Source organism: Antechinus flavipes, chromosome 3 (genome assembly GCF_016432865.1).
Source record: "Antechinus flavipes isolate AdamAnt ecotype Samford, QLD, Australia chromosome 3, AdamAnt_v2, whole genome shotgun sequence".
Classification (NCBI taxonomy): Eukaryota; Metazoa; Chordata; class Mammalia; order Dasyuromorphia; family Dasyuridae; genus Antechinus; species Antechinus flavipes.
In genome coordinates this window covers 466987108-467003198 of record NC_067400.1, presented here as the reverse complement: position 1 = coordinate 467003198, position 16091 = coordinate 466987108, and the positions used below count along the sequence as shown (strand labels likewise).

The following is a 16091-nucleotide window of genomic DNA, read 5'->3' as shown; positions in this document are numbered from 1 at the left end:
TCTAAATAGAGTGCTTTGAACTGAATCCAGCTTTTCAAGTCATGCTTTTTTCGTGTTCTTCATTGGATAAAGTAAAATTGGCATTATAAACCAGATGCCAGGTTCTGAAAGAGATAATTCTCTGCCCAAAGTAAATTACTCATCCCCAAAGAGCTGAAAGGCTCAGAAGTATGGCATAGAGCCTTGTTCCTTCAGCTTCAGTCTGAGCCAAAATTATGGTAGCAGGTGAATAATAGAAGGCTTTCTTGCTTCTGTTGTTATTGTTCAGTAATTCCAGTAATGTCCAAATCTTCATGAGCCCATTTGGAGTTTTCTTGGCAAAGTAGCAGAATGGTTGACCATTTCTTTCTCCAGATAATTTTACAGGTGAGGAAACTGAACTTATTATTCTGAACTTAAAAAAATAAAACAAGCATTTCTATAACAAAGTAGAATAGGAAAACAAAGAGGATTGATTGTACTTGAAACTACTAAGTTCAGAATAAAAAGTAATAATAATACATACTATATAGTTCAACATTTATGAATATGTCATTCCCACTATGGTTTGCACGAAGGTTATGCCATTTACAAAGCTGATTTGCCTCTTTTTGGCAATGCTACACTAAGGTTATTAGTCACTACATAGATACTAAATAGCATAATGTGGTACTTAGGAAAGAGGACCTCTAAACCAGGAGTGTATTGGAATCAGCTTGAACTGGTTCTCTACTGATTATTACTTTTTTACTTTTTTTACTTTTTCAATGTAAATATTTATACCTAGAATTGATTATTACATTTATCAATATGAATATTTATACTTCATATTTACAATATGAATATTTACATTAAAACCAACCAGGGCTTGATTTATTGTCTTGTTGACTATTAGATTATTGAAAAAATGTTAATTACATATACACATATACATAGATACACATATATATCCCTCTATCATGTGTCTATTTATGTATGCCTATGTATAAATATATATATACATGCATGTATATGTATGTATGTGTATATGTATATATACACATATAACTTGAGCAGCTAGGTGGTAGAGTAGATAGAGTGTGAGGCCTGGAGTCAGAAAGACACAAGTTTAAATCCAGTTTCAAAGTAGCTGTGTGACCTTGGGCAAGTCATTTAAACCTGCTTGCTTCAGTTTCCTCATCTATAAAATGAAATGGAGAAGGAATGGCAAACTGCATTGTTTGTGGTCATGAAGAATTGGACATGCCTGAAAAGACTCAATAACAATATTAAACTTAAAACTATGCTTTGTGTACATTATCTTTCTTTTTTTCTCAATAATATTTTCCCCAAATACATGTAAAGATAGTTTGCAACATTCATTTTTGTAAGATTTTGTGTTCCAATTTCTTTCTTCCTCTCTCTCCTCCTTCCTCCTCAAAACAACAAGCAATCCGATATAGATTATACATGTAAAATCCTTTTAAATATATTTCCATATTTGTCATGTATAAGAAAAAAATCAGACCAACTCAAACACTTAACACTTATTACTAGCTGTGTGACCATGGGCAAATCACTTAACCCCAATTGCCTCAGCAAAAAAAAAAAAAAAAAAAAGTCTTTCTATGCAGTTGGGGAAAATACTATTTAAAAGAGAAAAAAGACAGTTCTTAGGAATTTGAGGATACTAACGTGATCCTGCCATCAATTCGCTTTATTAGTCTGAATCCTTCCTTTTTCAAAGAATCACAAATTTGGAACTTTGAGTCCAACCCCACCTTGTAGAGATCAGGAAATAGAAAATCTAGAGAGGTTAAATGACTTGCCCTGAATTACACAGCTAATGAATATCTGAAGCAGGATTTGAACTCAGATCTTTAGGACAAGTTTCAACTCTCCATCTATTTCACAACTTCTTATAGAAAGAATCACTTATAGATGGTACCTCAACCTCTTCATTACTCAGTCAGTCATCATTCCTTTTATTTTAGCTTCATTTAGCAATCTATTGCAAGTGCTCTCTCAAAGTTTAATTAATTGCTAGACCAATGTTTTTTTTTTTTCTCAGTCTTCATCCTTTGACCCTCTAGCAATATTTAACATTGCTAATCATTCACTCCTTCCTTTTGGAAATTTTTCTCTTTCCTGGATTTCCTTTGATATGGCTGCCTCGTAGTTCCTCTCCTCCCAGTCTGATCTATCTCACATAGGCCCCCTCTCAGTCCCTAAAGCTTAGTCTTAGCCGCCTTCTTTTCTCTCTCTACTCTCTTCCTTGATGATCTCATCCAAGTCTCAAAAGTTTCAGAGAGGGAAAAGGTCAATGTGAGTCATAGTAATGAGGTGAAACAGCTAAATTTATATGTCTGGGAGACAATCCCAAATCAATATATTCATATCTTAAGTCTCTCTTTTGAACTCCAGTCTGCAATAATGATGGGTATAGCTTCTAGAAGAAATACAGCTGTAATCCTGAGGTCCCCTGAGCTTAGAGTGCTTTTGTTCTAACAATCTGTCTGTCAATGATTCTAAAATCTTCTGGCCTTAGGAATACTATAGTATAGCTCTACAAACATTGCTGACTGTCAGATAGACAATCTGTTGGTCAGTGGTAACCAAGTTCCTGAGACAATAGTGAATAGAACACTTCTCAAATCTACCTGTAAGACATAAAATTAGCAAATAAGTAACATGAAACTCTGGTCTCTCTAACTTTCCCTATAAATTTGTCTTTTTGTTCCTGTTCTTTGTTAAATCCTTTTGGAATTTAGCCCACTTCAACTGAAATTACAATTATGTTGTCTTTCCCTTCCCCTATGCCATGTGGTATTTCCCCTAACTCCACTCTGCTTTCCAACCCCACTTCTCCTCCTTATAGCTAACTAGCTCTTTTATGGTACTAAGTTCCTTTCAGACTAAGGGCATGCTCCAACCTCGTGGGGTGCTCCCATTCTACTGGATAATTGTGAGTTCCATTGAGCAATGTGTCTTTCATATGCTCTCCCACTCTATTTCATATTTACTGTTCCTAGTGTTGATTGTATCCCTTCATTTTGTTGTAACCTCTTCCCTAATTAAATCTACTTTTTGCCAAAGAGAATGAATGCCAACTTTTGGTACCTGCCATCCATCATTTCATGCCAAACCCCACATTACAAATCATATCAATAGTAACAGCTTACTAGATATTGCCACCTAAATATTCTGGTCAATGAACATTTATTAAAAACCTACTATGTGCCAAGTGCTAAGCACTGGAGATACAAAAAGAAGCAAAAGACAGTTGCTAGCTTCAGGGGGAAGACAGGAAACAAACAAGTATATATAAACAAATTATGTACATGATAAAACAGGAAATGATTAAGAAAATGAAGTCAGAAAAAACTTCCTGTAGAAGATGGGATTTTAGTTAAGATTTAAAGGAAGCCAGTAGGTAGAGATGAAGAAAGAGAGAGCATCCCAGGCATGGGGGACAGTCAAAGAAAATTCCTGAAGCTGAAAGATGGAGTGTTTTATTCATGGAGCAGCATGGAGAGCAGTGTAACTAGATCAGAGTACAAAAGGGAAGTAAGATGTTAGAAAACTAAAAAGAGAGGACAAGATTATGAAGGACTTTGAATATCAAACAGAGCATTTTGTATTTATTCCTGAAGGAAATAGGAAGCGGCTGAAGTTTATTAAGAAGTGGAATGATATGACTGGATGTTTCCTGTTTCAGGAAAATCAATTCAATGGCTCCATGGAGAATGGATCGAAGTGGGAAGAGACTTAGGCAGGCAGAACCACCAGCAAGCTAATGCTGAACTATATAGTATGTATAGATGGGGACTTAGCAAAGAAATGTTGCAAAGGTAAAATCAACAGACTTTATCAATAAGTTAGCTATGGAGTGGGAAAGGAGACAGTAAAAAATAATGTCTGAAGATGACATTTAGGTTTTGAGCTTGGAAGACTGGAAGAGTGGTGGTATTACCTTCTGCAAACTCGACCTGTTTACAAACAAATTAATTGTCTTTCCCCTTCCCAACTTGCTGGTTTTAAACCTGCTCCACCAACTTCCCTACTCCTATTGAGGATTCTACTTTCTTCTAGTTACACAGTTCAAAACCTTTAAGATACCTTTAATCAGTCCTCCTCTCTCAATGCCCATTTGTCAATGATTATTTGGGGAGCAGATATATAGTACAATGGGTAGTGTATAGTACACAGGGTCTGAAAATAGAAAACTCATCTTCCGGAATTTAAATCTGGCCTCAGAAATTTACTAGTTGTGTGACCCTGGGTAAGTCACTTAACCTTGTTTGCCTCAGTTTTCTCATCAGTAAAATGAGCTGGAGAAAAAAATATATAAATAACTCCAGTATCTTTACGTACCAAGGAAACAGCATACCGAGTCATAAAAAGTCAGATATGACTGAAAAATGACTGAACAACAAAAACATCACTTTACATCCCTAATCTCTCTTGAATTTGTCCTATTCTCTCTACTCAAGTGGCTACCACTAAGTTCAGACCTTCATCAACACTTACTCAGACAATTATAAAAGATTCTTAAATATCTTCCCCATTTCAATTTTCTCTTCCATTACATCTGTCGACATGCCCAAATAATCTTCCCAATACACCAGTCTAAGAATATCATTTCCTTGTTCCCAAACCACCAATGTCTTTCTATTTCCTAAATTAAATTCTTAGTCTGCAATTTAGAATTCTTTATAAACTGCTTTCAACCCACCTTTCCATCTTGATTTTATATTACTCTCATTTATACACACAATACTCCATCTTTACTTCTTACCTTCCTTATATGTACAGGCAACCCTTTAAGTCTGGAATGTATTTCCTCCTCCCCTTTCATCAAGGATCCACTCTGATACCCCTTCTTCCATGAAGCTTTTTTTTTTTATCTATTACCCATCCTTAGCCTTTTTTCCCTCAAATTTTCCTAGGATATTTTGTGTGGAAATCACCTTTTCACTTCAGTTTGCATAATGATTATCTATGTACATCCTTTATGCATATTCAGGAGAATATGTTTCCTAAGAACAGAATATGTATCGTTTATCATCCTTGTATCACCAGCATCTAATAATCCTTTTGCACATTTGAGCTTGCTGTTCAGACATAAACTGACTCTTCATGATCCTCATTATGGAGTTTTCTTGGAAAAGATACTGGAGTGATTTGCCATTTCTTTTTCAGACCAATCTTACAGATAAGGAAACTGAGGTATATTGGATTAGGCAATTTTCCCAGGGTCACACAACTAGTAAGTATTTAAAACCAAACTTGTTTTCTTTAATTTAATTTAATTTTTAGGTTATATATGTACATTCATGTTTAATATTTCCATTTGAATCATGTTGGGAAAGAAAAATCAGAACAAAAGGAAAAAACAGAAAGAAAAAAAAGAATTTTTTTTTAAAAAGTGAAAATACTGTGCTTCAATCTACATTCAGTCTTCTTATTTCTCTCTCTTTGGATATAAATGGCATTTTCCATCCAAAGTTCATTGGAATTGCCTTGGATCACTGAATTGTTGGAGATGTAAGTCTATCATAATTGATCATTACATAATCTGGCTGTCACTGTCTACAAAGTGAAACCAAATTTGAACTCAGGTTTTCCTGACTCCAGGCTCTCCCTTCTATCAATGAGCCACCTAGCATCCTCCAAGACAAATAGAATGTAAGTGACTTACCCAGGGTCACAAAGTTAATAAGTGTCTAAGGTCATATTTGAACTCAAATCTTCTTAACTCCAGTGCTCTATCCACTGAGCCATCTAGTTGCCTCCTAACCTTTCTACATAGTTCATGTTTAATAAATGTTGTTGAAATGGTTTTTTAAATAAGAATAAACAGGAGTAGGGGAATGAAATTCTTATACTCTCTACCTTGCTAGCTCAAAGTCTCTTTAAACTATAATTCCTATGATCCCTCTGAAAACTCAGCCACTAAACATAGGAATGGCCAAAAAATTGAATATCTTTCTTCCTCTCCTGATTCAACTGAAAAAGTCTCCAAGGCAGCCTAAGTTTTTTTTTTTGTTTGTTTTTTTGTTTTTTTGTTTTTAAGTGTCTCATTACCACAGTGGAAATAGGAAAGGAACATCTGATAGATGCTGCCAACTCTTCAGTGCCTGGAGTGGAGAACTTCCAAGCCCAAGGTGACAGACTTCCCCCAGTATAACAGAAGCCCCAAGATTGTTAGAGGTTTGGCCTGAACAGATCCTCGTGCTGATTCTTTTGCTTTTTGTTATGGATCATAGAAGCAAAACTAGAAGGTGGACATTAAAAGTCTTGTGGTCCAAACTCATTTTATAGTTTTGTTTTTTATACTTGTCTTCTGCTTAAATTGTTCATTGCTTAGTCAGAGACAATGGAAAGCACCTGGGACAGGACTGCTCATTCCGCATGTATGTTTTGATAAATATTTGATGTCTGACAGATTTCCTCTTGGATTGTCTTGTTAGTAGTTTCAAGTCAGTATCTGGAAGTCAGGCTGTTATTTTAAAGTATACTCCCTCTGCTGGTCAACACTAAAAAAAAAGGGAAGCCAAAAATGTCTAGCTGCTTTATAGATGAATTCTGGATTTCCTTGAAGTTCCGAAACCCCCTTTCCTAACTCTAGAGCTTGAAACTACTCCCTATGCCACTGCTCAGGGAATCAATAACCATCTATTAAGCACCTAGTATTTTCAGGCATTGTGCAAAGTGTTGAAGATACAAAGAAAAGCAAAAGATCCTGACAACTTTTTTTTTTATGTCTGAAATGGAAATTCATGTATTTATTTTGAATTTTCTTTAAGCAGAGATAATCAAAGCAAGTTAGGGATACCAGGAGGCAGAGATGAGGGAGGAAAAGAATTCCAGGCAAAGGGAACAGGAAAACATATACTACTTAAGCCAGAGGAAAGAAAAGCTATTATTGGTAAAGACAAATTTGCTCATAGACCAGGTAAGGATTTTGGTGGGGATCAGAGATGAACAATTCACTACTACAACATTTCTATATTCTTTGACGTTGTGCTCTCTTGATTCAGCTAAGATCTCATTAGGAGTTTCATCCACTGATACCTGTTGAACTTGTAGCATGGGGAAAAACCCCAGATCATTTTTAGACAAACTGCTTACTTTGCTTTTCCATCTTATACTTATGAAGTTGATTCCTAACAAGTATAGAATGATTCTGGGTTCTCAAAGGAAATACCAATAAAAGACATGTTACAATAGGTTTTACCCCGATGAAAGCATTTTAGACTCCATCCTTAAGGAGCAGATAGCTTAACTTGTATACAAGCAATTAGGTAAATATTGTAGATAGAGAATTGGATCTGGAGTCCTACTTTCTAAGATTGTGAGGATCAAATGAGATAATATTTGTAAAGAATTTAGCATAGTATCTGACATGTAGTTGGTGCTTAATAAATATTCTTCCTCCCCTTAAGTCAGAGAGGTTTAACAATAACTACTGGTTACAGATCATTAATTACTTTGATCAAGAAAACCTCATACTGAGGTAGAGAAGAACTCTGATTTGTATCAGTGGAAGAAATACTCACACTGAGGAAATAATAGATTTCTTGTGAAAATACATTTCTGAAAATTAATGGACACTGGCTTAACTCCACCCAGGCAGTGTGCAATACAGAAGAAAGATGACTGTTTAAAATCAGAGGAAATATATTCAAATGAATATTTAGTACCAATATTAGCTTGAGTAAATAAATCATTTAACCTCTCTGGTCTTAATTTCCTCATTTGTCAAATGAGGGGGTTAGACCACAAGATGAGCTCAGAAACCTACCATATATGATTTTGGGAATTTACAATAATCCCTACTGTGAAGTGGGCTAATTTCATCACTCTACCTCCCTCTAGACTGTCTTTCCAGTCTATCAGAGAAATTCAGGGTTAGGAAATCCATCAAAAAATTTTCTGATTCCTCCTTTTGACTCTTCCAAGACCACAAATCAAAGCATTCAAGATTTCCTTTTTTGAAAAAACTCTTCAAAGGAGAAGACACCACTTGTATGTCTTCATGAAATGTACATTTCTAGCATTTCACAAGCCTTACTGCCTTCAAGTTCTTCAGTGTAGACTAAAAACAATCTACTTCTGTTTAATATCAAAGGACATGACTAGAGCCAATGGATAAATTTTTGACGAATTAAATTGAGGGAAAAAACAATTAGAGCTATCCAAAAGTGGAATGGACTACCTCAGGAAGTAGTAGGTTCCCCTTCTCTATAGGTCCTTAAGCAAAAGATAGATGAGAATCTACCTGTTGAGGATATTTTGTAAGGGATTCTTGTTCTGATGTTGACTGTAGGCTCTCATGTCCTAAGTCCCTTCAATCTCTGAAATTCTGTCAATTATTCTCCCACATTCTGTGGTCAGTAACCATAGCAAATAATGAATCACTAGATAGTCCATAAATCTCTTTACACACTGAAAGATAGTTAAGACCTGAACTACTAAGACTTAAATAAAGGAAACTCCTTTAAATTTTCTTCACATAACCAGTCATGAAAGACATGATTACACTATGGGTAGGCTCCTAGAGTTTTGGAAGCATTGCATCATGTAAACAGAGGCAACAACTTCTTGCTCCAGCAATTACATCTCACTCTTTGTTGTTTTTCAGTTGTTTCAATCATAGCCAACTCCATGACCTCATTTGGAGGTTTCAAGCTAAAGAGTGGTTTGCCATTTCCTTCTCCAGCTCATGGAGTCACAAGGAGTCAGACATGGATGAACAAAATTATATACCAGACACTGTTTTAAGTGCTTTTCACAAATATTATCTCAATTGAACTTCATAACAACTCTGGGAGAGAGGCACTATCATTATCCTCATTTTACAGTTGAGGAAATTGAGGTTAATTGATTTTCCCAGAATCATACAGTTTAGTGAGTCTAAAGCTGGAGTTGAACTTAGGTTTTCCTAATTCCATTTTCAGCATTCTACCACATCAACAGCTATCTCTATAAGGGAAAAAAATACATATATGGGTAGTTAAACCTATACAAAGTCTAGAAAAGGTATATTTTACCACTCTCTCAATACTAGTATTTTCCTTCTTAAGATTATTACCATTTCACCCTATATAGATTTTGTATTGACTTAGTTGTTAGCATGTTGTCTTCCCTATTAGACTCCCCTATAGAAAGAAGTTCATCGAGGACAAGAACAGTATTCTTGCCTTTCTTTGTATCCCCAACCCATAGCACAGTGTCTGTCATATTGTGAGAGTTTAATAAGTGTTTGACTGATTGATTTATTGTGCTCAAGGAATTTCCACTCTCTTGTAATGTCATCAGTTGTTTAAACTATGGTGCAAATGAGGTCAGAGACAAAAGGTACTGTTCCTCCATAATTTGGGTGTTTGTTTTTTCACATTCAAGTGAATTAGGCTTGCTGAAATATCAAACCACGGGGGAAAAGTACACAAAAGGAAAACCCAGACTTGTGAAAGTTTGACAGCCAGAACCAGGAAGCAAAAGTTTCAGAGCACCAAAGATTTTATATACTACTGTCAAGTTAACATCCACACCTGCTCCCCAACACCTCTTCATCTAAACTGAGATGATTCTGCACTTAATGGCACAAAAAACCCATGACTTGGAGGAAACATTGGTCATAGGTATGATACCTATATGAACAAGTTATTCCACTGTCACAGATAACACCCCCAAATTCAGATGGACACATCATATAGTAGGTTATAGATGAGGATGATTGTGATTCAAAACAGATCCATTATCATTCTATGAAAATTAGCTCAAGGCACAAGCTTTCCCAGGGGTCAAGCAGTTATAGAATCTTAGGCTGATAGAACCTTAAAAGTGAAAAGGTCATTAGAGGTCATTTAATCCAACCTCCAAATCATCTGTCTTTGCTTCAGTTCCTCTCAAGACACAGAAAGTTCATTTTTCCAAAAAAAATAACCAGACCATTCCCCTAGAAGGGTTAGAATTAATTGTTGTTCTATATATTTATTGCCAACATAGATCATCCTGACTATACAGTGATCAACTAGGCAAAATGGTATGCGTATATATATATATATATATATATATATATATATATATATATAGTAGTTAATTACAAATGGGAGATGTGATTTTTTTAAGGTTTTAGGTCAATCATGTCCAACTCTTAATGACTCTAATTGGGGTTTTCTTGGCAAAGGTACTGAAGTGGTTTGCCATTTCCTTTTCCAGTTTATTTTACAGATCAAGAAACTAAAGCAAATAAGATTGAGTGATTTGCCCAGGGTCCTCCTGACTCCAGGGCAAGTGTGTCTATTCACTGTACCACCTAGCTGCATCCCCAAATGAATATTTAAACACAAATTTATAGTCCTACAAAATATCATTTAAACTACATGGCCTAAGTTGATCTACCTGCTTGGACTCACAATATTTTTCTGTTATTTTCCCAAAACCCAATAGCAATCAATAAACTGAATCATCATCATTTCCATTGTGTGAATAATGAATCACAATAACCATATCTCTTTTTCTAAGAGATTTCCCTGCCTGGAATTAAAAAAAACAATAAGAGTTTCTTCTCCAAAATGCTAAGGATGGTTAAGTAATCTGCATAATCTAACTCATAGTTTTCCATTTTTACTTAAATTATTTTCTTCCATTCATCACACAGGACAAGCATGAAAGCTCTATTCATGTCTCTAAGAACACTGGACCAGGCATCCTTGAAGAAAGCTTTACTACCCTCATCTTTAGCAATCTTCTTCCAGTAGTCGTGTCTCAGTATAAATATCAGCTCCTTTGTGCCCAAACTACATCATTCACTTCTTTACTGCATTGAAGGGATAGGAGATCACATTTGTTACGGCAGTCATTATGTAATTATCCATCCAACTTATCCCAATATGAGTATCCATAGGATCTGGGAGCCTACCTTTTTGCTATATCATAGATTCCAAAGTTGTTTGTTCTATAGATAATAACTATGCACTGAGACATTAGAACCTTGATATAAGCTATGAATTCTATCAGACTTGGTGATTTTTCACCAAAGGCAGTCTCCCCCGAACTTGATGTCCCTTTAAATGAAAGATTTTCCAACATTAGCTGCCAGGAATTTCTCACAAAATTCAAAAATAGAAAGAAGTGGTTCCAGCTATACCACCTAATTGCAAGATTACCAACAAAAAAGCCTACAAAATTGTGTGTGCTTGCTCTCTATTTTCAAAAAATGCCTACTTATATTTATTTTTAAAGGCAAAGTTAAGGTCTGTGTGGAGAAATAGCTAATGATATTTCTTAAGTTACCCTAGCAGAAGCCTTTATTTCTTTGGGATTCCTTTGGAGTTCAAATCATACAAATCCATTGTTCTTTTCTACAGCTTATCTGCTATAGTTGGTTATTTATAGACTGTATCTGTAATAGTAGCTCCATCATAGGAGCCACCTCCTCTTAGAGACAGCAGTGGCAATGTCCACAAGCCAAGAAGTTCTTTACAAAGGAGATAGCCTGTTGCATCATGATTACAGAGGGCCAGTTGATGGAATTGGAAGCAGAGAGCTGGTATGAGAGGGCTAAAAGCCTGTGAACACATTGACATCCAGACAGCATTAATTGTGAGAGAACATTTCTCCTTCTACTGAGATGAAACCAACCTCCTTGTAATTTATGACTATTTATTCAATTCATGCCCTCTTCAGTTAGATGGAAAATTATAATTATTCCTTTTAGGAGTAGCTTGGTAAATTGAAAAGATTAATGAATTTGAAATCAAGGGAATTTGATATAAATCCCAGCTCTGCAACTTACTACCTGTGAGATCCCATGCAAGTCATATAGTTTCTCTATGTCCAGTCCTTCATCTGTAAAGGGAGGACATCAGGCTAGATGAGCTATGTGATCCCTACTGGGTCTTAATCTAGGATCTGGTTCCTCTTCATATTTCAATAAAGCTAATCAATATGATGAGCACTGGGGATAGCAGTCACCTGAGACCTGATTCTGCACTGGATGCTGTTGCTGCCACGTACAACTCACTCATCTCCCCTCTTCAGTCCGGACCCCATTGGGTAGAGCCAGCTATATATCCCTTGTCAGCTTGAAGCAACTACAGAAGATGAGACCTTCATCCCACTGCCCCAAATGAATTTGGGGGGACTGCTTAAGAAGGGAATGATATAAACTGAGATCTTTGTGGGGGAAGGGTTGGAGACACGCTGATGTGAACTGTGTCCCCTCTAATCTGTGGGGGAAAGGTGTTTTGGGGTTTCAAACTCTCCCTGAGAAGGACACCCTTCTGTCCATAAGGGAAACTCCCAAGATAAGTAATCTTGTTCAGTTTTTAATTGAATTGAATTGAATTGAAAAATCAGTCTCTCAGATTCATTTAGAGATTAGGCCCCCTGCTGGGGGCCAAAGATCAAAGGAGCCCAAGTGCTGCCCAGATGTCTTTGCAGAAGTCCTAACAGGATTTTGCCCACTGAGGAAGATATTTTTTTCTCAGTGTAACCCATTTTTGCAATAGTCCTGACAGGACCTTGCCCACTAAGAAAGCTGTCTTCATAGCAAGCTGTCTTCTTAGTGTAAATAAATCCCCTTTTACCAGAGACTTCGGGTTTGCGAATTATTTTGCAAAGCACCTGTGACATCGACCAGAGGGGATCTCCTACCCTCAATTTTCACACCTCATCAGTATATTAAAAAGAACACTGGACCTAAAGACAGAAGATATATTAAAATACTAGTTGCATCCCTTATTACCTGTGAGAGTTTGGGTTAGTTATTTCCCTTCCCTGAATCTCACTTCCTTCAAATGTAAAATAATGAGATTATTTAAATTTTAAAATGAGAGAGTGGTTGGGAAGGAAAAAATGCTTATTCATACTTAGTACAGTGCTTCACACATAGTTGGAACTTAATAAATACTTGCTGACTTAATTCAAAAGGAATAGAACAGTTTAGGAGAATAGAGGAGGGGAAGGGAATAGAGAGGAGAAAGGAAAAGAAAAGAGGCATTACGTTTGAAGACCCTCAAATGTCTCTTCCAGGTCTAATTCTATTAATTCTTTGATTACTGCCCTCAAAAAAGTAACAGTCTAGGAATATGGCAGAGGGTGATTTTCTAAAAAAAAGTAAAAAGATCACAAATTATATTTTTTAACCAAAAAAAAAAAAAAAAACAAAAAACAAACCCAGCAGCAATTGTGAACATATGTGCCTGTTTTCATTCTCTTAAAAATCTTTATATGAGAGGTCTATGCACATATCAAAGGTATCCTTGATGAAAACATTAGAAGGAAACATTCACAGATAATTTTCTACATCTTTAGTCACACAAATGAATTATAAATAAATGGATCTTCTCCTGTATGTAAAGATATATGTATATGTTTGCCTCACTCATAGCTCAATGTATTGGCACTGCTCCCAGGTGATATGGATAAGTATCATCTGGGAATTTAATATATCTTTATGTATCTTCACATATAGAGTAAACAGGGCACTGATGGCACTGTCAGTAGCCTAATTAAGGGGAGAGACAGGAAAGTTCCAGGCATAGTCCTCACTAATCTCTAAGAGAGGTTAGAATTATATCTATCTCCCACCATTCCAATATTGCTAATTTAGGGGTATGTTTCTGAGTGAAGAATAAAAGCTGCCATCCCTGATCCCTCATGGGGGAATGCTAATGACACAATGTTAATCTCACAAAAAACCATCACAAATATTGAGTAAATGCATTTATCCAAGCAAAATATAACAGGAGTCAAAGAAGTTAATCAGATTGAAATAGGCCAAAAACCACAATATAGCAAAGGAATTATTTGGCTGGGAATGAGATCAAATATCTCAATTTAGCCATGAAGAAACAATCTCACCAAGAAAAATCCACTCAGAAGTTAAAAGTCCTGGAAGTTGAGGAATTGATGGGGTCCTGCTTCCTCACTGTTTGTAACCACATAGATTCCCATTAAGCATTCAGAAATTCATGCTTTATGTCTCTTAATCTCTTTCAAACAGTATTTCCCACAAAGTAAAGCAAGTTCCTTCTCCCTCAAACAACATTGAGTCTCAGTGTTTTCCCAACCAATCAGGAGTCATCTCCCTCTACAAAAATGCAAAGCAAGTTACAAGGCTATCCCTCAGGAAAAGTATCACTTTGAGGTAGAAACAAAATTACAAAAGTTTATGTCATCTATTTTGTATTAAATTTTTTTAAGCATTTGAACTTAAGCTAAACAAAATGCAGACTAAAATTTAGGTTCTTCTCAAATGAGGTATCTTCTATTTATATTTAATAACATAAAAGACGCCAGAACAAATGATATCATGGAGACAAGTCTATTTAGCAATCTGCTTGCTAAAGATCAACAATGAGCATAAAAAAGAGCATAAAAATGAACAAAGAGCAAAAAAGGAAAAGAGTAACATGTTAATCTTAAGTGTTACTCAGTGTCATAGATTGTATCTTGTACAGAATCTATATAAAAGAGAGATTTCTCCAATGGATAGCAAGGTTCTATTGATTTTCCTATTCACATCCTATTCCAGATGACATTGTACTGATAGTATAAGAGTCTGGCGCAAAACAAGGCCTATTTAGTGAAATCCATGGTTATTCAGCAGAGATCTCCCTAGTGACTTACAAAGTGTTTGAAAAGCACATATTGCCCAGATAGTACAAACAGATGCAAAAGCAGTTCAGTGGATTGTGCTTGAGCTCTCTCTCTTTCTTTCTCTTTCTTTTTCTCTTTCTCTCTCTCAGGCATATATATGAGATACATTTATATAGATACATATGTGTGTGTATATACATATGTAAAGATAGATAAAGAGATTTATTAATACAGATTGTGTAAATATGTGTGTACATATATACACACACACTTACTATAGATATGTGGTAAGTTGTGCTTAAAATTGAACTGGTCAGAGGAAATAAAACTTGACATGGGAGACTTAAAGAGAGATGAAAAAGACTGGAAGAGCCACTATGAAAAGTGAGATGATGAGTTAATTAAAGAGATAAAGGATTGCCTTGTAACAATAAGGGTTCAATTGCAGTTATGTAACATAAGTTTGTAGTGGACCCAGTTAACACAATTTTATGATTTTTTACAATCTCATTCAGTTGTGTAGGAGCAGAGAGAAAAGATGCTAGAGGCTTGGGAGAGTACAATCAGTGATATGAGGAACAAGAGAATCAAGAGACCAGTATAGAGTTGAATAGGTTCACCAAGATGTCAAAATGGAAAAAGGAAGAGAGTGTAGCTAATGTAGGGGTGATATCCTGGTAGATAATTGAGGAGTCAAGTGTTTGGAGGCCACGTTATGGATATACAGGATTTAGGATTGCAAAGCAGAAAAGGAGATGAAATGTGATCAGATAAAGGAATTTCAGAGTTCATGGGCATGGATCATTTCATGACCATTTGTGGGTAATGGAAAAATCAAGTGTATGATCATATTTGTATGTGACAGGTGGAGTAGAGAAATAGGTCATGTGAAATGAATAAGTTGAGGAATTATAAGGTTAGAATATTTGACAGACTATCAATATGTATGTTGAAGTCCCCTAACTATGAGAGCAGGAGTTGGGAAGGAGCCAGAGACATTGAACTCATCAAGGTAAGAAGACTGCCCTGAAGGTGGATTCTCCTTGTCTTGTGGGCATTGTTTATGGGATCCAGTTTGCAAATGAAGGTTAGTTTATAACAGCTACCAGAATTTTCATTGGATAGAAGGTAGTGAGGGAAGCTCAGGGAGAGCTTTCATTTCACTTCCTTGCTGCCTCCACAATATGACATCATATCACTTACCTTTTCCAGGACCCCTTTATTTATTGCACCCCCAATTAGAAATTCCTATTCTTTATTGCTATCCACCATTAGACTTAAAGGTAGAATTATCTTTTTTTAAATTTATACTGACACTTAATCAACACAATAAATTCTTTATCTAGTATCCTAAGATTAGTTTTCTTTTTGAAAACTTTTAGCTATCTATTATGAAAAAGTATTTTCTTTGTCTTATTTTTATTTTATTTTCAATTTGTGAAATAAACCAAGTATTACCATAACATAGTATAATTTAAAATATGATTGCCCATGGAACTACAATTCTATTATGTGTAACT

The 16091-nt window shown here is 35.7% G+C and overlaps 1 pseudogene; it reads right to left on the bottom strand.

The window, feature by feature from the left end:
* Nucleotides 1-10597: 10597 nt before the first annotated feature.
* LOC127557321 (ADP/ATP translocase 3-like) lies at nucleotides 10598-11996 on the bottom strand (annotated as a pseudogene).
* Between the last annotated feature and the right edge of the window lie 4095 nt (nucleotides 11997-16091).